This window comes from Phocoena sinus, chromosome 9 (genome assembly GCF_008692025.1).
Source record: "Phocoena sinus isolate mPhoSin1 chromosome 9, mPhoSin1.pri, whole genome shotgun sequence".
In the NCBI taxonomy this organism is placed as follows: Eukaryota; Metazoa; Chordata; class Mammalia; order Artiodactyla; family Phocoenidae; genus Phocoena; species Phocoena sinus.
Window position 1 is genome coordinate 8,743,502 of NC_045771.1, and position 26,189 is coordinate 8,769,690.

General features: G+C 36.2%; 1 protein-coding gene across 1 annotated transcript in view; it reads right to left on the bottom strand.

The window, feature by feature from the left end:
• Positions 1 to 26,189, bottom strand: part of CNTNAP2 (contactin associated protein 2) — a 2,098,245-nt gene that overhangs the window by 1,233,138 nt on the left and 838,918 nt on the right. The gene's annotated exons all lie outside the window — the stretch shown is intronic.

Here is a 26,189-nt window from a genome sequence, read left to right on the forward strand (position 1 = left end):
ATCTGCTACCCACACGTGGTTACGGTTACTAAATTTAAATCAGTTAAAATTAAATAAAATCTAAAATTCAGTTTTCAGTCATACTCGCTACATTTCAAGTTCTCAGTAACTACATATGGCTGGTGGCTCCCGTGTTGGATGGTGCAAATATAGAGTATTTCCTTCATCACAGAAAGTGCTATGGGAGAGCCTTGATCCAAATATCATAGAGAACAGAGAATGAGAATAAGTAAACAACTTTCATTTTTCCAGCTAAATAAAGAGTTTTGGGCTACTGGATCTATAATTATCAATAAGGATGCAATTTTTATATCTTTTGATCAACTCCCATGTCTAGTTAGATTCTGGAGGAACACATGTACTTACTGGTCTTTAATTGGGACTGATCACAGCAGGAATTTTAGGAAACCCAGAATTTCCTATAATGTTGAAATACAATTTGTATAACAGGTCAGAGAGTGTTACAGATGTATCTGTAAGGCAAAAACAATTTCAACATGATATGCTGTTCAGTTTCAAAATAAGGGAAGCCCATCTATTAGGTGACTTTAGCTGATTATGAGAACTGAGAGGCAGCAGCCTGAGGTGTTACTTGGATTAATCTTACTCCAGTTTTGGCAAACAGAGGTGGGATTTTAAATGTTCTAATCTCTTGGTTGTACTGGTAGCAGAACTAAACGGAATATCATAGAACTGGCAAGATCTGCTAAAAGATACGGTCTACAGACGTTTACTTCAGTTTAAAGAATTGTTATGGATCATTGAGAAGACTTTTTTCTCTCTTCTACTTGAGTAATAGGTTGATGTGACCTTTGTTGCCTTAGAGTATCTGTACATCAAACGCCAGCTACAGATGTCAGGTTTTTGCTCTTAGACCTCTGAGTTAACTTGAATCTCCTCCCTTACAAAACTACTTTTCCCACCTTAATTCTGCTTTAGGGTTCAGAAAGTCTATAGACATTAGGAATCAAGATTATGATCACCTTCTCCATTTTCTTGAAGACTCCTGAATTTAATATCCACTAAAACCTAGGTCAAATCTGAAATATAGTTCTAATCATTTCCACCCTTAAAAAACCAACTTGAAAATGAGTACCTGCTTTGTGCAAGGTACGTTTTTGGTTGCTGAGGACAGGAACGCTGCACAAGAAACAGTTTGTGCCTTCAAGAAATTGACACTATACTTGGAGAACATACTAATAAAGCATAACGAACTCCTCATGACATTATAGGATAAGGGGCAAAATGAACATAAAAGTGATGTGATACAAGTGGGGGAACTTTTTCCACATGACAGACTTGCGGTTTTGAGATTCTGTGTCTGCCACCAACCAGCTAGTTTGCAATCAGTAAATTGCAGCCATTCTGGATTTCACTGACCTGGTGTTTAAATAAGAGTTGGAAAAGATCATCTTAAATTGTATATAAGATTTACACTTCCTCAAAATTCCTTAATAGTTGGAACTAATAGGCTCATATTTAGATCACAAGTTTGTCCTCAATTTGATCTCATCCTTAACCAAAGTATTTCTTGGCTTAGAACACAAAATGTTCTCTAAGTAAGGATTTAAATGGCTGTCACTTATTTTAAATGACTATGTATAAGACACTTTCTATTAAAATCTTCAACAAATACTTAATAATATTGAAAAAATTATTCATATTCACCTTACAAAAAGGAAATTGATTTTAGAAAAGATTGATGACTTGTCCAAGTTGAAGAGCTAATAAGAGAGCAGCTCGGATTTGGACAAGATGTTATGTGATAGCAGGTTTCCTTTCCTTTTGTGCCTTTAAATTCAATCTCATCTACAAGTTTTTCTATAGGAAGCAGAAATTAGAAGAAAAATTATACAGGACAAATTTACTTAATTACAGAGACATTACATTCAAGGGTCCAGGATTTCATTTTCCATTTGGGCAGATTAAACACATTCACAGGCTTACGTTAAAGGAATCTGGGCTCTGGAAACTATACAAAGTTGATGTGGGATTTAAAGAGTTATAGTTATTTAAATTTTTGGTTTTCTAGCTTAAAATAAGTCAGTCAACTGTGAAGATTTTAATAATTTCTAAGAAAGGATTTGTTATAGATATGTTGAAAATGGGGAGAAGAGTTTTCCATTCACTACAAGCCTTTCTTCTTCATTTCTCTTTATATGAAGATATTTTGTCATTTAATAGGCTCCTCTATGATTCACTGAATATTTTGTAACTATTTATGGAAAAATACACTGTAAGCACTGTTGTCTGGAGATGGGCAAGGGGGTAGGAGCGGCAAGAAAGCAGGCAGGTGTGTATTCAAGAGAATCCAAGCAACCCTTACCTTCTGTGAAGATGCCACGCCAAGCACAGGGAAATGTCAAATGTATACAGAACAGCAAGGTCAACCAGAGAATTCTTCCACATCATTTAGCAGTTGAGATGCTACCCTTTCAACAACAAATAGCATCTCTTTGTAAGGTGGAGAGGTTTTTATGGTAGAATACATAGCAGTATACTCTCTGTGTGTGCATTTTTTCTTTTTTCATAATGGGTAGAACAATGTTATGAACTATTTGTCATGAGAATTCTGACGTCAATTTGGTTGATGTTGGAATTTTAATAATTCTTTGTTAATACTCACATCCTACTAATAACTCTCCAAAATTAAAATGACACATTAAATAGCATGTGGATGGCCACTTTTATCATTTTAAGTCAGCATTTAAAATAATACAGGGAATATTAGTTCTGCTACTTAAACGATGTCATTTCAAAAGGCAAAAGTGTTATATTTAAAATCACTGAAGGACATTTGCTAAAGATTGAGAAAAGTACTATGAACAAACATACATTTTGTATTTATGTTTCATTTATACATATTTACATTATGTATTTATGTTTCCTTCTCTTTTTCTTTCCAGCTCTCACTTCTCCCTATTTATATCTTTCTTTGTCAACAGTTACTGTAACTCTTAGTCAATTTACACATCCTGACTCTATTAAGTCAAAATGATCATACAAATATTTTGAGAAATAGAAACTGTGATTTGATAAGAGTAATTCTCATAGTGAATTTATGACATTGATTTATCGAACATAAGGTAGTCTTTTCAAATAGGCCTGTTTTTAATTCCAAATAAACGTTAATTATTACATTTTTTTTTGGCCTTCCTTTCCTGATCCCTATGAATATTTCCTACTTCACTGGGCTCAATATAACCTTTCACAGTTCCACTGAGCTTGCAAGAGTCCTTTTCATTTTCCTAAAAAACTTATCATTACCTAAGTGTCAGTAAAATTGCCATGTTAGTAAAGGGGGCCAACTGTGTCCCATCCCTGTGGCTGCATAATTAGCCTCTAGTGTAAACTGCTGAGCAATTAGTTATTTCTTACAAGCTTTCTACATATTTAATAGATAAAATAGGGACTCATTCTCTCAAAAATATTTCAATAGAAGACACTACATGCAAGGAAGAATGTTCAGGGCCAACACCCACCTACTGATTGAATTCTAACACGAATGAACACATACATGTTACTTTTAATATACTACAAGACGAGAGATTGGACTAAGTACTAAAACAAGATCTGTTATGGTTCTGCCTCTAGCTCCTCATGGGGTGGTCTCAGGGAAACCCACTTTATCTCTTTCAGGGAGCTCAGGATCTGCAAACTTAGGGGCTGAATGAGGTAATACCCAAGAAGCCCGCCCCCTAAGCATTGTCTGGGTCCATGACTCCTGTTTTCTGCTCTTCCTTAATGCCAATCATTCCAGAGAACCTCTTCTCTAAATAGTGGAAGTTATATTTTGGTATGAAGGTAGCCCCTTTTACAAAACAATTATTACTCTGTATGAGCATAAAGACCTCATTTTTGATGTTAATTAATGTTGAAGTCACGTTTTCTTATGAGGTTAAAAACAGATGTTGGAGGCTTCCCTTGTGGCACAGTGGTTGGGAGTCCGCCTGCCGATGCAGGGGACGCGGGTTCATGCCCCGGTCCGGGAAGATCCCACATGCCGCGGAGCGGCTGGGCCCGTGAGCCATGGCCGCTGGGCCTGTGCGTCTGGAGCCTGTGCTCCGCAAGGGGGGAGGCCACAAGAGTGAGAAGCCCACGTACCGCAAAAGAAAAAAAAAAAAAAAAAAAGATGTTGGATAATAAAATTCATCTCGGGGCTGAGAATATAAGAAGTAAATGAACAGCTATTAAATAATCCTATGTGCTACCAAAGAGAGCAAGGAAACATGAACAAAAGCAATAATAATAACAGCTAATATTTATGAGTGCTTACCTTAGGCCACACATTTTGTTAAGCCCTTTATACTCATCTCATTTAATCCCCATGGCAAATCTACGGAATAAGCATTATTAGTCCCATGTTGAGGTGGCAGAAATGGGGATTTGGAAATCTTAAGCAACCATCACGAACCACCCATTAAATAAATACCGAATTTACTCTAGATTTAAACCCACAGAGTCGTCTCCTTACATTGTTTTACATTGCATTGTATTATATTCAAAAAGGATAATGTTAGACTTCAAAATACAGTTAACACAAATAATCTTTATACATGCATGTTGTTTTCAAAACTAAAAAGTGATGTTGTGAAGCAAATTTTTTCAAATGAATTCCAAATATGTTGATATATGAAATCACCCATGGCTCTATGCAATATTACAGATTGATGAAAACACAACTTATTTAATTTGAAAATTGATGTTGTAGAGTTTAAAGTAGAAGAAAAGGTGTGATTTTGCTTAAGATAACCTTTTATCCTTTCTGATCTAAATAACATGTTTTTATTTTTTATACTGTTTTCTTGTTATAAACAGTATATTTATTCTTCAAATTATTACAAATCTAAGCATTCTATATGATATTCAGAGATAAATTTTGAAATATAAATCACAATAGTATAGGGATATTACCCTGCTTCTTTTCAGATATCACTTAAAATATAACCTTTAGGTACTTCTAATGGTATTACTAATTTCATACATATCATAAAGAAGTTTTTGAATTATTAGCATCTGAATGTAAAATAAACTGGTTTATTCAGCAAGCTTTATATCTTCCTTTGAATACAGTAACGGGTTGCTCTTTTGGAGTAAGGATTGTTAGGTGGACCATCTAACAGGTTCCCAACTGGTTCAAGTGCCCAGGACTGCTGGAGAAGCAACAGTCACTGAGCTTTGGGAGAGGAGGGGGTGCGGTTGGGCTGGGGGCTTGTGAGTCTCAGGCTCAGCCTCTGTGGACAGACAAGTGAGTATACACAACGACACTGAGTAAGAACCCAAAACAGAAAGACAGCAAGATCAACTAAGAGTAAATTTCACCAACGAACATCAAGATGGGAGCTTGAAAGTAAAATTGTTGATAAAGTGATGAGGATTTTCATACACATCTGAATGTGTAGAGATTCAAATTTTGCATACATTTGAAAACGATAGTCTGGTTATAGTAATTTTCAACTTTTAGTAACAGAGTTAAGGATATTAGTAATGCAGAAAAATATGTAAACAAAAGTGAAAGTTATCCATAACACATCTCAGATATAAATACGGTTAATATTTGAAGTATTTTCATACTTTGTTTTAACCAACTGGCAAGTTGAAGAGATGCTGCTTTTTTATTTTTTGGCCATGCCTTATTTTTGTTTTAATTGAAATATAGTTGATCTACAATATCTTGTTAGTTTCAAGTATACAGCACAGCAATTCAATTATACATATATAAATATATCCATATATACTACCTTCATACTATCTTCCCTTATATTTTTTTAACATCTTTATTGGAGTATAATTGCTTTACACTGTTGTGTTACTTTCTGCTGTATAACAAAGTGAATCAGCTACATGGATACATAGATCCCAATAGCCCCTCCCTCTTGTGACTCCCTACCACCCTCTTTATCCACCCCTCCAGGTGGTCACAAAGCACCGAGCTGATCTCCCTGTGTTATGCGGCTGCTTCCCACTAGCTATCTATTTAACATTTGGTAGTGTATATATGTCCATGCCACTCTCTCACTTCATCCCAGCTTACCCTTCCCCCTCCCCGTGTCCTCAATTCCATTCTCTAGGTCTGCATCTTTATTCCTGTCCTACCCTTAGGTTCTTCAGAACCATTTTTTCTTTTTAGATTCCATATCTATGTGTTAGGATACGGTATTTGTTTTTCTCTTTCTGACTTACTTCACTCTGTATGACAAACTCTAGTTCCATCCACTTCAACACAAATAACTCAATGTTGTTTCTTTTATGGCTGAGTAATATTCCATTGTATATATGTGCCACATCTTCTTTATCCATTCATCTGTCGATGGACACTTAGGTTGCTTCCATGTCCTGGCTATTGTAAATAGAGCTGCAATGAACACTGTGGTACATGACTCTTTTTGAATTATGGTTTTCTCAGAGTATATGCCCAGTAGTGGGATTCCTGGGTTGTATGGTAGTTCTATTTTTAGTTTTTTAAGGAACCTCCCTACTGTTCTCCATAGTGGCTGTATCAGTTTACATTCCCACAAAAAGTACAAGAGGGTTCCCTTTTCTCCACACCCTCTCCAGCATTTATTGTTTGTAGATATTTGATGATAGCCATTCTGACCGGTGTGAGGTGATACCTCATTGTAGTTTTGATTTGCATTTCTCTAATGATTAATGATGTTGAGCATCCTTTCATACGTTTGTTGGCCATCGGTATCTCTTCTTTGTAGAAATGTCTATTTAGGTCGTCTGCCCATTTTGGGGTTGGGCTGTTTGTTTCTTTGATATTGAGATGCATGAGCTCCTTGTATGTTTTGGAGATTAATCCTTTGTCAGTTGCTTCGTTTGCAAGTATTTTCTCCCATTCTGAGGGTTGTCTTTTCATCTTGTTTATGGTTTCCTTTGCTGTGCAAAAGCTTTTAGGTTTCACTAGGTCCCATTTCTTTCTTTCTTTTTTTATTTCCATTTCTCTAGGAGGTGGGTTTTATTGATCATTTTTATTGATAGTTTTATTGATCGTTGTTTCCTTCATTTATTTTTCATTAATTTATGATTTGATCTTTATGATTTCTTTCCTTTTGCTAAGTTTGGGGTTTTTGTTTGGGTTTTTTTGTTCTTCATTCTAATTGCTTTAGGTGAAAGGTTAGGTTTTTTATTTGAGATGTTTCTTGTTTCTTGAGGTAGGGTTGTATAGCTATAAACTTCCCTCTTAGAACTGCTTTTGCTGCATCCCATAGGTTTTGGGTTTAGGTTTTGTTTTCATTGTCATTTGTTTCTGGGTATTTTTTGATTTCCTCTTTGATTTCTTCAGTGATCTCTTAGTTATTAAGTAATGCATTGTTTACCCTCCATATGTTTTATCTTTTACAGATTTTTTTCCTGTAATTGATATGTAGTCTCATAGAGTTGAGGTCGGAAAAGATACTTGATACGATTTCAATATTCTTAAATTTACCAAGGCTTGATTTGTGACCAAAGATATGATCTATCTTTGAGAATGTTCCATGAGCACTTGAGGAGAAAGCGTATTCTGTTGTTTTTGGATGGAATATCCTATAAATATCAATTATGTCCATCTTATTTACTGTATCATTGAAAGCTTGTGTTTCCTTATTTATTTTCATTTTGGATGGTCTGTCCATTGGTGAAAGTGGGGTGTTAAGTTCTCCTATGATTTTGTTACTTTCGATTTCCCCTTTTATGGCTGTTAGCATTTGCCTTATGTATTGAGGTGCTCCTATGTTGGGTGCATCAATATTTACAATTGTTATATCTTCTTCTTGGATTGATCCCTTGATCATTACGTAATGTCTTTCTTTGTCTCTTGTAATAGTCTTTATTTTAAAGTCTATTTTGTCTGACATGAGAATGGCTACTCCAGCTTTCTTTTGATTTCTTTTTGCATGCAATATCTTTTTCGATCCCCTCACTTTCACTCTGTATGTGTCCCTCGGTCTGAAGTGGGTCTCTTGTAGACAGCATATATATATATATATATATTTGTATCCATTCAGCCAGTCTATGTATTTTGGTGGGAGCATTTAATTCATTTACATCTAAGGTCATTATCAATATGTATGTTCCTATTACCATTTTGTTAATTGTTTTGGGTTTGTTTTTGTAGGTCTTTTCCCTCCCTTGTGTTGCCTGCCTAGAGAAGTTCCGTTAGCATTTGTTATAAAGGTGATTTGGTAGTGCTGAAGTCTCTTAGATTTTGCTTGACTGTAAAGGTTTTAATTTCTGTGTCAAATCTGAATGAGATCCTTGCTGGATAGAATAATCTTGGTGGTAGTTCTTTCCCATTCATCATTTTAAGTATGTCCTGGCACTCCCTTCTGGCTTGCAGAGTTTCTGCTGAAAGATCAGCTGTTAGCCTTATGGGGATTCCCTTGTATGTTATTTGTTGTTTTTCCCTTGCTGCTTTTAATAATTTTTCTTTGTATTTAATTTTTGATAGTTTGATTAATATGTGTCTTGATGTGTTTCTACTTGGATTTATCCTGTATGGGACTCTCTGTTCTTCCTGGACTTGATTAACTATTTCCTTTCCCATATTAGGGAAGTTTACAACTATAATCTCTTCAAATATTTTCTCTGTCCCTTTTTTTTTTCTCTTCTTCTTCTGGGACCCCTATAATTCAAATGTTGGTGCATATAATGTTGTCCCAGAGATCTCTGAGACTGTCCTCACTTCTTTTCATTCTTTTTTCTTTATTCTGCTCTATGGTAGTTATTTCCATTATTTTATCTTCCAGGTTACTTATCTGTTCTTCCACCTCAGTTATTCTGCTGTTGATTCCTTCTAGAGAATTTTAAATTTCATTTATTGTGTTGTTCATCATTGTTTGTTTGCTCTTTAGTTCTTCTAGGTCCTTGTTAAATGTTTCTTGTATTTTTTTCTATTTTATTTCCATGATTTTGGATCATCTTTACTATCATTACTCTGAATTCTTTTTCAGGAAGACTGCCTATTTCCTCTGCATTTGTTTGGTCCAGTGGGTTTTTACCTTGCTCCTTCACCTGCTGTGTATTTCTCTGTCTTCTTATTTTGCTTAACTTACTGTGTTGGGATCTCCTTTTCACAGGCTGCAGGTTCATAGTTCCCATTGTTTTTGATGTCTGCCCCCAGTGGGTAAGGTTGCTTCAGTGGGTTGTGTAGGCTTCCTGGTGGAGGGGACTGGTTTCTGTGTTGTGGTGGATGAGGCTGGATCTTGTGTTTCTGGTGGGCAGGACCATGTCCAGTGGTATGTTTTGGGGTGTCTGTTAACTTATTATGATTTTAGGCAGCCTCTCTGCTAATGGGTGGGGTTGTGTTCCTGTCTTGCTAGTTGTTTGGCATGGAGTGCCCATCACTGGAGCTTGCTGGTCAGTTAGTGGAGCTGGGTCTTAGCGCTGAGATGGAGATCTCTGGGAGAGCTCTTGCCAATTGATATTACTTGGGGCTGGAGGGTCTCTGGTGGTCCAATGTCCTCAACTTGTCTCTCCCACCTCAGAGACTCAGGCCTGACACCTGGCTGGAACACCAAGACACTGTCAGGCATACGGCCAGGTACCTGGGTAGTTTCTTGACTTTTGGGAAGTCTGCGGTCTTCTGCCAGTGTTCAGTAGGTGTTCTGCAGGAGTTATTCCACATGTAGATGTATTTTTGGTCTATTTGTGGGGAGGAAGGTGATCTACACGTCTTACTTGTCTGACATCTTGAAGGTCCTCTGAGATGCTGCTTTGTATAAACTATTTTATAGTCTGCTTTTCTTTCTTTTTTTCTTTTTAATGTTTTTTTTTAATTTTTAAAAAATATTTTTTATTTAGTGTGCTTTTCTTTAATGCTATTTCATGATCATTTTTTGTTGTCAGTAAAAATTATTTAAGTTTTTTGTAATGACTGTACAACATAGTCAACCATTCTCTTTGTTACAACTTTCAAATGACTAATTTTAGGAAAAATTTTATTTTAGGTGTATTGTGCTTTACTCAGACACAGAGAAATGTAATTTTTCTTTTCCAATTATTCTTTTGGATGTATTTGGGAATAGGCAATCAATAAACAAACAAATGAACAAACAAATACTTCTTTATCCCAGATTTTACCCTTAATGGTTGAATAAGTAAACAAAAACTTATTTAATTCCTAGGTTTCTCACTGGTAAAATGGAGGCAATAATAGTTCCTAATTTGTATCAGTACAAATACAGCACTTAGCACAATATCTGACAAACTGTCAATGCTCAGTCAATGCTGGATCCTCTCATGTAAATCATGATAATAATATTTGTTATTACTACTATCCTTAGTATCCTCTGTTATGCTCTGGCTTTAAGCTGTTTAGGAGGTAACATGCTTTGGTGGAAAGATTAAAATTTAGATGGACAATGTTGGATATGTGGGTAAATTACTTCATTTTTTGAAATGTTGGTATTCTCATTTGCAAAGTGGGGTAACACCACATATTTTGCAGGATTATGAGGACATTATTGAATAGGTCATAAACACTTAATATTACTCAGCCATAAAAAGGAATGAAATTGAGTTCTTTTTAATGAGGTGGATGGACCTAGAGTCTCTCATACAGAGTGAAGTCAGAAAGAGAAAAATACTGGATGCTAACGCATATATATGGACTCTAAAAAAATGGTTCTGATGAACCTAGTGGTAGGGCAGGAGTAAAGATGCAGATGTACAGAACAGACTTGAGGACACAGTGCGGGAAGGGAAGGGGAAGCTGGGACGAAGTGAGAGAGTAGCATTGACGTATATACACTAGCAAATGTAAAATAGATAGCTAGTGGGAAGCTGCTGCATAGCAAGGAGATCAGTTCGACGCTTTGTGACGACCTGGAGGGGTGGGATAGGGAGGGTGGGAGGGAGGCTCAAGAGGGAGGGGATATAGGGATATATATATACATGTAGCTGATTCACTTTGTTGTACAGCAGAAATTAACACAAGATTGTAAAGCAATTATACTCCAATAAAGATGTAAAAAAAGAAAACAACACTTAATAAATAGTAGTTATTTCTCATCTTCTGTATCCAATATTTGCTAGCAGATATATTTCTGATTCAAACTAGTGAGACTTAATCTAAACAAATGATAGTTTAGTTAACCAATCACCCTCTTTTTCCTTAACTGAAAGGCAAGCATGGGTGAAGAAGGGGTGGGGGAGGAATGGATTGGGAGTTTGGGGTTAGCAGATGTAAACCATTATATATAGAATGGATATAAAAAACAAGGTCCTACTATATAGCATGGGAAACTATATTCAATATCCTGTGATAAACCATAATGGAAAAGAATTTTTAAAAGAATGTATATATACATAAGTAAAACTGAATCACTTTGTTGTACAGCAAAAATTAACACAGCATTATAAATCAACTATACTTCAATTAAAAAAGTATCAATTTTCTAAAAAAAAGCAATCAAGGAAATAGTGACATACTTAATTTTGAAATGTGGCCCCAGTATATTACAGGAAATAAGATCACAACCAACAACATTCCTATTCTTTACTTCCATCCCCAAAAAAGATATCAAATTTCCTCTTACCAAAAAAAAAATCAATTTTGTGGTCAATATTATTATGAAATAATTAGCTAAACCATATTGAAGCTGCCTGGAACTCTCCAGATAGCTCAGATTTGATCAGTTCAATTTATAGCAATATAAAATCAGCCAAGCCAATTTAATGACATCACCCACTAAAGAAACTGTTTGAACCTCTATATAGAGCATGGTTCTTTCTACATATTATGCCCCACTACGTACATCTCTGAATCAACATGATTAAGATGATACAGGGATTCTACTCTCAAAATCCAAAAAGCATTCACTTGTATCTCATCATTCCATTTCTTACGACAGGCCTATGAGGTAGGGAAGGAGAAGGTGGCATAGCATTTCATATGGATTGGAAAGAGCTGACACAGATTACTGAACATATTCACTGGGTCACGTGGTGTTATGTGGTCAACGGAAGGGTTACTAAAAATGCAAAACCAGGCCTTCCTTCTTTCCTTAATCAGTAGGCATGCAGCCCTTTGAAAAGGAAGTTGAGAAGTAGGACAAAACTTCATTTTACTTATGTATTTATTTCCTCTCTTTCAGAGAAAATCAGCCTTTACACTATACATTAAAGGTCAGTGTTTCTCAAATCTGAACAGAGTATGTGAAAACAATATGAATTTGTAGACTCTTAGCAATGCATATTCTATAATATTTCTATGGTTTTTAACTGTCTACTGGAAAAAGTAAAATGTAAAGGAACAATCGTACAAATAAGACTTGGCTCAAACTAGGTAAAGGGTGCAGTCAAACTTAAATTCACATTAAAGAAAAGGTAAAAACAGCCAAAAAAAGAATATAGATTCAAACTGATCCTAGCTGAAAAGACTATATAACTAATGACAAAGTAATGATAATCTATTAATCAAAACAAAACAGCTTGTATTTTAGAAAATTAGAAGAAAATTTTGCATGATTCTCGACAAAGAGCACAGATAAAAAATATGAGAATTCAAGGGGTCGCTTTTCCTTTCAATACTGATGCCAATGAGCTGATGTAGTAGTGTTTCCATCTACAGTGCATACATAGGAGATTTATCTATATAAGTACAGTATAATACCATGAATATCACCCTTATCAATATTAAGTCTAAGAAAATCTCAGCATGCAGGATATACCTTCTGCACATAGCAGGCACTAAAATACAGATGAAATAAAAATTAAACTGATTCTAACAGTTTGTCTATTTCCTTTATTTCAAAGTGACTAACAAACCAATCACCAGGTGACTAGCACCACCTATGCAAGCAGTTCTCACTGGGGGCAATTTTGCATCCCCGCCTTCCCCCAGGAGACATTTCCTAATGTCTGGTGTCAATTTTGGTTGTCAAAACTGGAGGAGGCATGAGGTACAACCAGCATCTAAGGGATGCTGCTTAAGATTCTACAATGAGCAGGGCATTCTCTTCCCCATCATGTCTAACAATAAATTCTCTGGTCAAAAACATCAAAAGTGTCAAGGAGAGACTTTGACCTATACTGATATTCACCGTGAGCAAAGTATAAAATACGATTTGTTTTAACGCATTTATTTATTCTTTTATTTTAGAAGGAAGTTACAAAACTAAGAAAAAAATAAGAATAAAGAATGAATGAATGCCACAAATTATAAAAGCAGGAGGTGATGAGGTGATCTAAAGTGACTGTGGAAGGTCATGTGAGAGATGGAGGAGATTCTACCATTATGCTGAGCGGTTTTGAGCCAAGTCCAGAATGAGTCTACATGGTTGGCTGACAAAGGAGGAAACACAATGCATTCTTCAGTCATCTTATGACCCTGAATTAAGAGGACTTCCCTTGTAGCATGGTTTTTAATGAATTTGTGTTATGTTTTACCTTAAACATGGTTGAAGAAAGCTCCTTTGAAGAAGGAATTGAAACCCCTTGTTCTGCTCTACCCCTCAGACATGCTTCTGGACCTCTCACTGGGTTGTGCTGTAATAATTACTGAATTTGCTTTTTGACTGCTGACCCTAGCATTAGTAAATATACTTTATTTTGGGTCAACTGAAAGCATCCTGGTAATAGACGGATACAACTTTACTCTAAATTTGGAGTAGAGGTTAATCAGAGGGGTCATTAAACCAATTGTGCTCAAACACTTAAGACAGTGAGTTTAATCATATTTTCACCTAATCCTTTGCAACATAGGAAAACCTTGTAAAAATGATTTGAGGGAAAGACTGATCTTTTCTATATAAGCACCATGCCATAGGAAAGAGGACTCCCCTCCCAAATATTAAAACATTTACATTTCTAAGTAAGTGTAAGGAGATACTTGCAATTCTCTAGATTCATTTTGTACAATACACAAATATGGCTGATAGAGCAAGTTTAAAATAGCACAAACCACTCGATATACACAACCTGATAAACAGTAGGCTGATTGCAGGGGAGGAAGAATGTTGCATGTGGTTTTACATGCTGTTGATATGACCAAGGCTAGTAATTCATACAATCCATGTGGTGATATTTGGATCACATGGTGAAATCACATTTACACAGATAAAGGTCTTATCCAGAGCCTAATTTTACCAATAATTTCAGGAAATAAGCAATCAAGGGACTTTTGTATAAGGCCTAAAATTAAGGCCCAATATTATGCGTACATTGACATCTAAGAAAAACCAGGAGGGTCTAAAGTAACCTACCACCAAGTTTCCCTCACACCCTGCTCCCATGGATAAGGTCCCCTAGCCAAAACTCCTCCCTTATCTCAGGGGTCAGGCATAGTTCCTGCTTATTCCTGAGTGTTTAAGTTATGAAACATCTCCATTCAACACCTCAGTGATTACCTAGCTTATGAGTTATTTTCCAGGGAGCTGAGAACATAAATCTAGAGAGGGAAAGCAACCTAAAACAGGGATATCTTGCTCAAAACATTCCATAGATAAGGACTTTTCTCCTAGAAGAGATAATTATTTGGGGGTGCTTGGGGGTACAGTTATTGGAATGTTTAAAGAAATTGGTCCAGATCAATTGCCTTCTTTCTCCCCTAAGAATGCATTGTGTTTCCTCCTTTGTCTCCCCAGTAACTGGGAGTGAAATGGAACATAGGACAGCTTTTTCAACTCCTCCCAGCTCACCAAAACAAGCATGAAAGGCTGAAAAGACTAATATGACACTGTCTGGAGCATAAGAAAATACTACATATGTGCTCCATCCAGAATAGGAGTATAAAAAAGAAAACTGTGATAATTCTCTTCAAGTCTTGGTAAGAAGGATCTGACACTAGTCTAATAGGAATAAAATGATCAAATGCTTTAAAATGACTGATTTCTAATTTTTAAGTGATATATCCAAGTAATTTGGGTTGCTGGAAATTTAGAAGTCAGCATACTAGATGATTATTTTATTATATTGTTACTTTTAATTCATGAGGGTGATAACTGCCATCTTAAATATTTGTTCTTATCTCCCTAGCTAAGCTAATTTAAATAGGTGATAATTAAGACTAACAACTCAAGAATAAAAGCTAATAAAAAAATCTCTTAGTATCTATTTGCAGCATTTTAAATTTTACTTTCCTCACATCAAACAAGGATTATAAGTAAAATATTGATGAACTGCATAACTGTAACTTGGACTTTAATACTCTTTGTAATCACCTAACATACATAAGGATTAACATACACGTAAAAAGGAGCTAAAATATCTCAGAAGCTGAGATTTCCTTTAGACATATACTGACGTTGATAAACTTTCTGCACAAAAATGCAAAGAAAGCTTGAGTTGTGTTGTTTGCAAGCTGTCCTCAAATGAGTGTATTTTGAAGATCAGTCATGTAAATTGTCCTGTCGGAAATTTGGGATGTGCAATATTGCTGAGATATTTTTCTTGTTAAATATCTCCTTCTATATGTTCCTATGGTGAAAACTGTGACAATGTTTTAGTCACTAGAATCTACAAATATTTTCTGTAGGTCATTGCTGTAATTATAAAAGTCCTTGTGGGTGGAGAAGAAGAAAAGAATAATTAACAAGAGGGGAGAGGTATCAAATGTCAGAGAGGAAGCAATGCTCTAGACTGCTATGCAGGATTCCTAGGTCTGCAATTAACTCCTTTATGCAAGTCACATAAACCTGTGAGTTTTGGTTTCCTCATTAGTCCAATAAGGGATTGGGTTGGGAAGTCTCTTGGGAACTTTTTAAAGTTCTGGTAGAGTACACATACGGCTCGGCTCTTCGTTTTAATCAAAATGCCTTATTTGTAAACCATGCTGAAGCATGGTAATTTTTCATTACTTTATTCTTATCTTCAGTCAATTATCAGAAAATATTATGCTTTGTTTTAATATGTTTATTTTTCTTGGAAAATTGTTTTATGAAAATAATTTTTGAACAATATTTGCAATACAAATATATCCTCTCTTATTCCATAATAGAAGTATATGATTATTCCTAACTTGGGGCTGCAAACATGGGTCTGATTACATGTTATTCTGTACTAATAATTCTGATTTGCTTTAAGTCAAAATTGTTGATTTTATATGTGAACTTTGAAAATTCCTGAGGGTAAATTTAAAGTTAGATTTTGTAGTAAGCAATATAATGTAACCCTAACTCTAAATCAGTGACTTACAAAGTATTTCTCCTGAATATGAACTAGCTGTCACTTGTGACTGTCTTGTACTTAAGTAGAATGTTATACTTCCTCTGCCTTCTCATTGAACAAACTCAATAGTAACTATTTTCCAAGTAAATAAATCACACTGGAAAAAATTAATTAAATGCTGATAGCTTGTATCTCCACAGGCATGAAAAATGAGAATGAACTTCTTTGTTCTTCATTTTCATAAATCTCATTTCAATGCAAATGTCATCCTCAAATTTCAATCCAGGGATGAGACCCACTGCGTACCTGACTTTTTATTACATAAAATGATAGTACCTTATTGTCTTTTAATATCTATACTTTTAAATTTAGATTGCTAAAAAAGCAAAGACCGTGACACAAATGATCCAGTATATTTTCACCATCTCAACAAACAGCAGACTACTGCAAGAATGATCAGTTGCTGTATTATCACCACAGAGGTGAACCACAGTTAGATGTAGAGAAATAGTCTATTATAAAATATTCCAATTCCAGTTTGAAAAACAATCTCCTTTTTAAAGAACCAAAGAATACAACATGTGCTTGAATCTAAATCCCATTTCTCCTAATAGCAAGACCATTTCTGGTTATACACAGTAAATGTATTTATTTTTCATCTAACTGCACACAAGCTTAAGATCACAGCGTGTCCTTGCATACATAACACACTGGCATGACAATTTTAATTATCTCTTTACCATGTATAACTTGACTTTGATAGCTATTAAATCTATTTTTATATGAATTTACATTTATTTTCACATCACTCAATATAAAGTTCAAGTTAATTAATGAGTGTGGTATTTTCCCCTCTGGTGCTAAGTAATTTATATTTGTATTCCATGAAATTGTTCTTTAAGATAATCTTAAATAGAAATAACACAAGGTCTAGAAATATTTAACTAGAAAAAGAAATACTGAGTTCTTTCTTTTAAATATGGCTCTTCCGGTACACTGATTAAGACATTCAGTTTAGCAATTATTTCAACATTCTGTAGGCCCCTAGAGCACCATTCAATATGATGTAATAGAATCATACCCTGTTTGAAAGAGAAATTAATGAAACAATCCCATTCACCACTGCAACAAAAGAATAAAATACCTAGGAATAAACCTACCTAAGGAGGTAAAAGACCTGTACTCAGTTTAAGACACTGAAAGAAATCAAAGATGACACAAACAGATGGAGAGATATACCATGTTCTTGGATGGGAAGAATCAATATTGTGAAAATGACTATACTACCCAAAGCAATCTACAAATTCAATGCAATCCCTATCAAATTACCAATGGCATCTTTCACAGAACTAGAACAAAAAATCTTAAAATTTGTATGGAGACACAAAAGACCCTGAATAGCCAAAGTAATCATTTCTTTTTAACATCTTTATCCAAGTATAATTGTTTAATAATGTTGTGTTAGTTTCTGCTGTATAACGAAGTGAATCAGCTATATGTATACATATATCCCCATATCCCCTCCCTCTTCTGTCTCCCTCCCACCCTCCTTATCCCACCCTTCTAGGTGGTCACAAAGCACCAAGCTGATTTCCCTGTGCTATGGAGAGCCAAAGCAATCTTGAGGAAAAAAACAAGAACAAAACAGAGCTGGAGGAATCAGACTCCCTGACTTCAGACTATACTACAAAGCTACAGTAATCAAGACAATATGGTACTGGCACAAAAACAGAAATATAGATCAATGGAACAGGACAGAAAGCCCAGAGATAAACCCACACACCTATGGTCAACTAATCTATGACAAAGGAGGCAAGGATATACAATGGAGAAAAGACAGTCTCTTCAATACGTGGTGCTGGGAAAACTGGACAGCTACATGTAAAAGAATGAAATTAGAACAGCCCTAACACCATACACAAAAATAAACTCAAAATGGATTAAAGACCTAAATGTAAGACCAGACACTATCAAACTCTTAGAGGAAAACATAGGCAGAACACTCTATGACATAAATCACAGCAAGATCCTTTTTGACCCACTCCCTAGAGAAATGGAAATAAAGACAAAAATAAACAAATGGGACCTAATGAAGCTTAAAAGCTTTTGCACAGCAAAGGAAACCATAAACAAGGTGAAAAGACAACCCTCAGAATGGGAGAAAATATTTGCAAATGAATCAATGGACAAAGGATTAATCTCCAAGATCTATAAACAGCTCACACAGCTCAATATCAAAAAAACAAACAACCCAATCAAAAAAATGGGCAGAAGACCTAAATAGACATTTCTCCAAAGAAGACATACAGATGGCCAAGAGGCATATGAAAAGATGCTCAACATCACTAATTATTAAAGAAATGCAAATCAAAGCTACAATGATGTATCACCTCACACCGGTCAGAATGGCCATCATCAAAAAATCTACAAACAATAAATGCTGGAGAGGGTGTGTAGAAAAGGAAACCCTCTTGCACTCTTGGTGGGAATGTAAATTGATACAGCCACTATGGAGAACAGTAGGGAGGTTCCTTAAAAAACTAAAAATAGAACTACCATACGACTCAGCAATCCCACTGCTTGGCATATACTCTGAGAAAACCATAATTCAAAAAGAGTCATGTACCACAATGTTCATTACAGCACTATTTACAATAGCCAGGACATGGAACCAACCTAAGTGTCCATTGACAAATGAATGGATAAAAAAGATGTGGCACATATATATAATGGAATATTACTCAGCCATAAAAAGAAATGAAGTTGAATTACTTGTAGTGAGGTGGATGGACTTAGAATCTGTCATACAGAGTGAAGTAAGTCAAAAAAGAGAAAAACAAATACTGTATGCTAACACATATATATGGAATCTAAAAAAAAAAGTGGTTCTGAGGAAACTAGGGGCAGGACAGGAATAAATATGTAGACCTAGAGAATGGACTTGAGGACATGGGTGGGGGGAAGGGTAAGCTGGGAAGAAGTGAGAGAGTGGCATGGACATATATACACTACCAAATGTAAAATAGATAGCTAGTGGGAAGCAGCTGCATAACACAGGGAGATCAGCTCGGTGCTTTGTGACCACCTAGAGGGGTGGGATAGGGAGGGTGGGAGGGAGATGCAAGAGGGAAGGAATGTGGGGATATAAGTATATATATATATCTATATATATCTATATATATATCTGATTCACTTTGTTATACAGCAGAAACTAACACAATGATGTAAAGCAATTGTACTCCAATTAAGATGTTAAAAAAAAAAAGACACATTCACCCCAATGTTCATTGCAGTACTATTTACAATAGCCAAGTCATGGAAGCAACCTAAATGTCCATCGACAGACGAATGGAAAAAGAAGATGTGGTTCATATATACAATGGAATATCACTCAGCCATAAAAAGGAATGAAATTGGGTCATTTGTAGAGACATGGACAGATCTAGAGACCGTCATACAGAGTGAGGTAAGTCAGAAAGAGAAAAACAAATATTGTATATTAACGCATATATGTGGAATCTAGAAAAATGGTATGCATGAACCAGTTTGCAAGGCAGAAACAGAGACACAGATGTAGAGAACAAACGTATGGACACCAAGGGGGGAAAGGGGAGGGGTGGGATTAATTGGGAGATTGGGATTGACATATATACACTACTATGTATAAAATAGATAATTAATAAGGACCTACTGTATAGCACAGGGAACTCCACTTCGCTGTACAGTAGAAACTAACATAGCATTGTAAGACAACTATACCCCAATTAAAAAACAAAAGAAAATATACTGTCAAAAAGCATTATTTGAATAACATTAATAAAAAGAAATGTGTATTAGTAATAAAAATATCACACCCGGGCTTCCCTGGTGGCGCAGTGGTTGAGAGTCCGCCTGCCAATGCAGGGGACACGGGTTCGTGCCCCGGTCCGGGAAGATCCCACATGCTGCGGAGCGGCTGGGCCCGTGAGCCATGGCTGCTGAGCCTGCGCGTCCGGAGCCTGTGCTCCGCAACGGGAGAGGCCACAACAGTGAGAGGCCCGCGTACCAAAAAAAAAAAAAAAAAAAAAAAAAAAACACACATTAAAAAAAAAAAAAAAAAAAAAAAAAAAAAAATATCACACCCTGTTCAACCAATGAAGGAATTTATACAACATCACGTAGTAAATAGTAATCAATTTTCACTGAGGGAGTAAGGTAGATCTGCATCATTTACATCTGACATTAGTTCAATTCAGCAAACATCAATTGTGTGCAGGGAGTCTGCTAATTAGTAGGACGCCAATGATGGCTAAGATGACTGTGTCTGCCCGGTCCCCCCAATAACTTACAGTCTGCTACATCTTGGAATGTTTTGATGAATATTCCACTAGAAATATTTACATAGTGTAAAAGGAGTAAAGAAAAAATGATGTGCTTCATTCTGGAAATTCCGAGAAATCTTCTTGTTGGAAATTGCATCTCAAGTGAATCTTGGAGGATAAGACAATTTGGTCAGAAGAATGATGGAGAGGGTACTGAAGTTGGGGAGGGTATCTAGGATGAACACATGTTATGGAAGCAGGTCATGTATTTGGAAATACGGATAGTTTGTATTAGTGGAGCATAAAGTACAACATGGAAATGATAGGACATTAAGACAGCAGAGGTAATAGGAAGGGCACTATATTTCAAGCTAACAACTTGGACTTTATAGGCAAATGTAGGATCATAAAGTGTTTTAAGCACAGGCGTGATATGATCTGATTTGCATTTTAGATTTTAAATTAGCAACATACTTTACACATAGAATTCGACAAATGCTAATGGACTGATGAATCTGTGTCACAATATATCGATCCTCAAGCAACATACAAATCTTTTACTTCACATATGTCTGTGTGATGAACACAAAATACAATAATACAAGTATTATGCAAAATGAAATATCTAATGTAAATAGGAAAACATGGGTTGACATTCAGAAGTGTTTTTACTTTTCTGCCCAGTTAAACTGATCTACACAGAAATTCTTACCAATTTTAATGAATAAATGTTGCACTGGATTGAATAATGTTTCCCCCAAATTCATAACCACCCAGCAACTCAAAATGTGGCCTTATTTGGAAATAGGGTCTTTGCAGATGTAATTAGTTCCTTTAAGATGAGGTCATACCGAATTAGAGTAGATCCTAAATCCAATGACTGGTGTCCTTGTAAAAAGGTCACGTGAAGACACAGAGACATAGACACACAGAGGGAAGACGGCCACGTGAAGGAAGAGGCAGGCATTGAAATGATGTGGCAACACTGGTCAGGGAACACCAAGAATTGCTAGCAACCACCAGATGCTAGAGGAGAGGCATGGGATGGTTCCTCTCTCTGAGCCTCCAGAAGGAACCAACGCTGCTAACACCTTAATTTCAGACTTATGCTCTCTAGAAACATGAGAGAATAAATCTCTGTTGTCTTAAGATACACAGTTTGTGGTATTTTGTTACGACAGCCCTGGGAACCTAATATACATACACCTGGCAGCATCTCTTGCCTAGGCAGCACGGGAGCCACGGCAGTTAGTCTGTGGTCCTTAGGAGAGAATATTCCCATTGGCACAGCATGAAAAGGACAAAACACTGTCCTCCTTCTAACTGTACTCGGCACCTCTTGATCTATTCCCCCCGCCCCCCGGCTAGCACTTATTTTCCACCAGGATTTGCATTGGGTAACATATATATATAGGCTTTATTAATTATTCATCCAAATTGAAAGCGTATATAAAAATGACTTTGGTTTGTGTGTATCCTGGTTTGCCAAGGTGCTGACCTTACTTTTATGAAGACTCTGGTTAAAAGCTAATTTAGTATTTGTCATCAGAAAATGCTCACTGCTTTAATCAATGCACCATGTAGGGATTTTGTAAGATGCATGTTTGAGTGCTTCAGACATAAATGATTTTTAAAAGTTATTAGACTGAGACCTCTCCCTTCTGCTTCATGCAGTCCCTTTGGTACAGAGTAAGAAGATTAGCATCAGTGTTTTGGGAGAAAGCTTACACAGTCAGAAGACATTGGGAATATCATTAAGTTTTAAAAATAATAGCATGCACTTATTTCAACTAAACTTGAGGGAAAACCAAATGTAGAGGGAGCAGAATGATTTAAAATGAGTCTAAATTGGAATTCATATTATCATCAAGACAAGTCAGGAAACAGAAACAGCGGAAGCCCTAAAGGCTTAAAAGCAGTGGCCTGGAAATAAACTTCTCCCTCCACCTGGAACAGAGTGAACTTCTTACTTTCAACCTTGAGAAGTATCTAACTTCTCAGATGACAGAGTAACCATGGAAGGACTGCAGAGAAGAAAGATGACAAATACGAGGGGAATTACAGTAGGTACACACTCCCACAGAAGCAGCTTCATACTGATACTTTTCCTTCTCTAGTTCTTCTGGCAAACTTTGAAGTACAAACCCATTCCTTAACCTGCAGGTATAAGACAGATCTCAGATAAACCCCCTAAAGGGTTTCTAAAAAGATGAGAGAATTCATTTCTTTTCCCTAGGAGTGATCAACGCCTAGTATCTCCTTGCTGGACTCTGGAATACACAGGATTGCTGTTATTAAGGGGGCAAAATGGGAGTGTATCTGAGGGACACTTCCCCTCTCAAAGATCCATGATTCCCTTCCCACTGAAAACTCAAACAAAGCCCTTGAGGCAGTAGCTCACTAAATGGAAAAAAAAAAAAAAGAAAAGAAATAGAAGGCCACCTTCTACAAGACCACTCTAGTCTGAATTCCAGTATAGGTAAGTTTAAATCATCGATTAACTTTGGAAAAGTTGCCCATAACAAATATGTTTAACACATCTTTTTCTTATTATAAACATCTATATTTTTCTTGTAAAAGACATAAATATATTTTGCATTCTTCATATATAGATATTTGAAAAATAATGGGATCTGGACATTGGTTAGGAAAATGACCTGGTTAGAGGAATGACCAGTCATAAATTTTTTGATAGTACAGACAGCTTCCATGATGATTAAATTATCGTTTTCCAAACTAAGAGAAAAAAAAGTAGAGATTGCCATTTAAAAAATAAATGTTAAAAAAAGGACACAGGAGAAAAATAAGAAGCAGATGTTTTGGTTCTTATAATCTGTACCATCCAATATGGGAGCCAGTAGTCATGCTACTTAAAACTCAAATTCAAATGAATGAAAATTAAACACAGCTTAGTTCTCAGTTGTCTTAGCTACATTTCAAGTGCTCAGTAACCACATGTGGCTAGCGGCTGGAGCAGATCTAGAACACTGACATCTTTTATAAAGTTTTATCTTACTTTATGTTGCCAATTTATCATTTACTCCACTGGCATCTATTGGTACAAAGGCTAATCCTGTTTCCCAAAGTGTAGGATTATTTTCCCCCCAGAGAGGTTTGTAAACTAGAGAAGTCTAGCATCCTATTTAGCTTCAAGCATTTCTCCTTCATGTCTTGTGATTGCCAAGGCCCAGGATTGATGGAAAATCTCGTGATAGCACTAACAATAAAAAAAAAAAAAGACAGGGTTGGCTTTAAAAACTACTCAGTTAGAAAAACAGATAAATAGAAGACAATTCAACAGAAGTATGGGCACAGTTCTTGAACAAACCCTTCAAAAGAGAGGGTATACAAATTACAGTAAGCACAACCTCCTCAAAAATCAGGAAAGTGTTCACTAACACTGAACTACACATAATGAACAAACACCAGAATGGCTGCAACTTTCAAACGTTCATTTCTAAATGTCTGAATTTGTGGCGCAACTAGGAACCCTAGTACATTGGTTTTGACCGTCTAAATTGATAAAACCACTTTAGGAAATTTTTCTCATTATTAACAAAGTTAGACATACATATATCTAATTTGGTAGTACCCCTTCCTAGCTCTATACTTATGAAAAACGTTCATAGCAATTCTATTGAAATAAAGCAAAAACTGGAAACAACTCAATGTTTATCAACACGAAATGAATACATAATTGTAGAATAGGCATACAATAGAATAATATTATTCATGAAAATAAACAAATACCACAAATAACAACATGGGTAATTTCACAAATATTTTGAACAAAAGAAGTCAGAGGGGAAATAATGTATATTTTATTATTTCATTTGTATGAGATTTTAAAATTTTAAAAACTACCCTAATCTATGGGGATAAAAATCAGGTGAATATTTACCTTTAAGAAGTAGTAGTAACTGGGAGGGGGCTTGATGGGTGCTTCTGAGGTGTCAATATAATTGACTTAACCTGATGAAGGTCACATGGGGTTCACTTTGTTAGGATTTAGGAGCAGGAAAACAGTAGTGGTGGTGAGCTCTCGTTGTACCACCAGGATGTCTGGTTTCCCTTTCAGCTCTGTCACTTAGGCTGTGTGCCTTTGGGAAAATTTTAACCCTCATTATTTGTATCCTAATAAATACTACTACTGGATTAATTACTCTGCCTTCTCTCTTACCATGTTTTTCTTATTTACTGTGATATTATTAACATTTAGCATATTTCATGACCCATGGAAATTGCTCAATAAATAATGAGTAATAAAATAAATTACATACATCATGTTTCCATGGAGAATATTACTTATTTTTCGTTTACTGAAAACTGAACATGTTCCTTAGAAAATATGTCATGCAGACAAAAACATTTTGTTTTGGCCTTCCCGTCATGATGCTGAAAGCTAGAATATGTATGAACACAGAGTTCTGTTCCCATGAATACCCAGACCACATAGTAGAAAGGCTCCCAGTTTATGTTGAGGGTCATTTTAGGCTTCTGAAAAGTTAAATCTTCTTCCTGAATATCTACATTCTCCTGAAGAACTAAATCTGTCTCTCTACTCATTATATTTGCTACTATAAAGTGATGACCAAATAAAAGTAACACCTATGGAATTTATTAAATGATCTCTTTGGCCCTTTTTTAGTAACCAGCCCAGTCTTCACATAGCAGTATTGCCCATGAATAACTATGATTTGGTCATCATTACAGGTACTAAATTCATATAAAGGTGAAAGCTTTATATACTTTTTATGATAAACTACCAAATGTTTGGTTAATTTTTAAAAGCTTGCTCAATAGGACATTTGCATTTTCTGATTACAATTAAGCTTTTGTTGCTATGGGTCTACAGGAGGGGATGGGGAGAGTCTAATAGGAAACTCCTTCCGTGAAGCTGATCTCCTGATTCCCTGCCCTATCTGTATCCAGCATCCCTCCTCCCCCAGCAATTAGAACAGGAAGAAAAACTTCCAGGGAGGAGATGACTATTTTACCAGACACTTCATATTCTAAAGCTAGTGTCTGGGGGAATTCCCTGGCGGTCCAGTGGTTAGAACTCAGTGCTTTCATTGCTAAGGGCACATGTTCAATCCCTGGTTGGGGAATTAAGATCCCGCAAGACGTGAGGCGCAGCCCCATCAAATAAAGCCAGTGTTTACAAATCGTGTGTTTGCAGACTGAATGTGTAGTACCTAGTGGCCTCCAAAAGCCTCAAATAATCTTTAAAGTAATTCTGTGTTAGTACTGCCTTCATAGAAGCAAATAAGATCCATCTTCTCCAGAAGCCACCATCAACCTTCACCTAAAAGAAGTTCCACAGATAAAGTTTTGAAGAAACTGAGGTCACAGTTCAAGAAGATGGATGGGCATAAAGTTAAGGACAAGAAGGATAGGCAGATAAGAATGCTAAGAAGAAGGAAGAAAGGAAAGAATTAAGAGGAGGAGGGAGAGGAGGAGAAAGCACCACTAGCGAAACCAGCTGAAACAACAGACAGCAGAATGACAATCCCTAAAACTCCATATATTGGAATCATTAGACATAGATATAATGTATTTAAAAAATACAAAAGGGTAAGCAAAAACACGATTAAAGGAAAAGAAACTTTTTAGGTGACTGAGTAAGTTTTTTTTGTTTTTGTTTTTTGGCGATACGTGGGCCTCTCGCTGCTGTGGCCTCTCCCATTGCGGAGCACAGGCTCCGGACGCGCAGGCTCAGCGGCCGTGGCTCACGGGCCCAGCCGCTCCGCGGCATGTGGGATCTTCCCGGACCGGGGCACGAACCCGTGTCCGTTC